We start from the raw sequence: 2,274 nt of genomic DNA, 5'->3' as shown, positions 1-2,274 counted from the left end.
TGAAGCAATGTCACCTGCTCAGGACCTCCTAGTGCCCCACAGTGTTCAAACTGGTTGTAAGTATTATAATTAGGCACTGCTTGCTTATCAAGGAATGGAACGTTAACCTCTAATACATTTACAGGATTGGTTACTGATGTATTCCCCTGTTACACTTTTTTATCTGACAACGCTATGACAGAGGTGTGTGGTATACAGCTGACATAGTCGGATCCTTCCTCTGTGCTATAGATACAGTTAAAGAGGTATGCACCTACATTATATTCAGGGAACACCTGCAAAGATGCCTGACTCGATTGATGGGCTGTAAGTGGTGTCTCTGCTATTCCGCGCCTTCAGACCCTTCTGCGATAGCTATCCGATTTGGTTGAGGGGGTGTAGGAGCTGCCGCTGTTAGTCCTGTGTCTTCAGACCCTTCTCCGGCTTCTACCGGCATGGATTGTCTAGAGGTATAACAACATATTTTTCTGGTTAAATAAAGACACGCCACAACACACAACACACACACACACACACAACACACACGCACACACAACACAGACACACACCCACACACCTCATCAGATGTCTTTTGTAAAGGGTGTCCTTTTGTCCCCTCTCAATGGAGTCACTGCGGGTGGTAGGGCTTTGGTGTACTATGTGTGAAATCACACTTAGACGACAACAAATGCAAGGACTCTAAGTCTTCGGTCGTCGCATTTTGCTAAAACAAAAGAAATGCCTTTTTAACAATATATACATTTTATTTAAAAAGCTTTTATAACACTATGTAAATATATTCTGCTAGATACAAAGGGTTTCTCACCTCTGCAACTGTGTTAGGATCATAAGATACAGTGGCCGGGTAAGATGAGACCGGAACAAAGGAATGGTTGCGGCTTTGGGCGGGAAGCCTTTCTTGGTATGGCGCAGGACTGTAATAAGCATTAGATTAGAAATTTTTTTTTCTTTTTTTTAAATACAACACTCTATTTTCATGTTTTTCTTTTCAATTCACCTCAATAGATCTCTTCTTAGATCCCTTCTTAGGCTTGTGTAGACATCCGTTTCTGCTCCATGGGGTGGCTGTGTGAAATCGTCCTCGTAGGCCAAATACAATGAAACTAAGTCTTCCGTAGCCTTTAGTTGCTAAAACAAAGGAAAGGTCTTTTTAACAACATATACATTTTATTTAAAAAGCTTTTATAACACATGTAAATATATTCTGCTAGATACAAAAGGGTTTCTCACCTCTGCAACTGTGTTAGGATCATAAGATACAGTGGCCGGGTAAGATGAAACCGAACAAAGGAATGGTTGCGCGCTTTTGGGCGGGAAGCCTTCTTGGTATGGCTCAGGCTGTAATAAGCATTAGATTAGATGCATTAGATTATTTTTTTTTTATACAACACAGCATTTTACCGTTTTTCTTTTCAACTCACCTCAATAAATTGCTTCTATGCTTACCATGGTGAACGTTTTTAGGGGTAGCAGCTTTCACAGAGAGGTTTAGAGAAGCACACGGCCTTTTATCATGGTTGATTTCAGCCCTATGTGCTATCGAAGTAGCCATCACCCCTACGGATCCTTTGTTCAGGAACGGATTGTCTAGACACAGAATATATATATATATATAGAGGACTAGAAACACGGTGATAAATTAAATAGTAATAAATATTACAGCCTGAAAGAGATAAATAGCCCCATAAATACCTGTTTCCAACGTTCTCTATTCCTTATTAGAAGGACCTTTTGTTTTATGTTCTGGTGTGTTGGGGTCTGTAGGATCGGGCTACACAGCTCTTTTTAAAAAACAAAAACAAAAAATTAATGAAAACACAGTACTAAATCAATTAATGCTGTAGTGTATAATATATTTATAGGTTTTTACCTTGTGGTATAAGTGTTTCATCAACTAACACAGCCACATTGTCCCAGCTCTTTGTAAAATCACCTAATGACGCAAACTGCATTATACAACAAAAAAACTTTTTAAGTCACAAATGACTGAATGAATTAAACACCTTACAATAAGCTTTTTTTAAAATTTACTCACCAAACGCAGCCATTTCTGTAGAAACGAATCCCTTTTCTTCAGAGGTCTTTGTTGAGGAAGCCTGAGAAAACGAGGGAAAATTTTTAGCTAGCACCTTAGCTAAAAACTGCAGGTAAAAAGTGAGCAGTCAGCCTTGAAAACAAGGGGTTTTAAACACCACAAACCACCCCCTTTATGACGCATTTAACACCCACAACAATAGACCTCTACATTTACAAGCTAACCACTGGGCTAACACG

At 39.4% G+C, this 2,274-nt stretch overlaps 1 long non-coding RNA gene across 1 annotated transcript; it reads right to left on the bottom strand.

Moving 5' to 3' along the window:
• Window positions 1-1,739: 1,739 nt before the first annotated feature.
• LOC120571119 lies at window positions 1,740-1,917 on the bottom strand. Its single transcript, XR_005641195.1, has 2 exons — window positions 1,871-1,917; window positions 1,740-1,781 (listed from the first exon to the last, which is right to left on the bottom strand). It is a non-coding gene; the product is annotated as an uncharacterized LOC120571119 (long non-coding RNA).
• Window positions 1,918-2,274: the final 357 nt, after the last annotated feature.

This window comes from Perca fluviatilis, chromosome 13, assembly GCF_010015445.1.
Source record: "Perca fluviatilis chromosome 13, GENO_Pfluv_1.0, whole genome shotgun sequence".
Lineage (NCBI taxonomy): Eukaryota > Metazoa > Chordata > Actinopteri > Perciformes > Percidae > Perca > Perca fluviatilis.
Note: the sequence above shows the minus strand (reverse complement) of the source record. Positions and strands in the feature narration are given on the sequence as shown.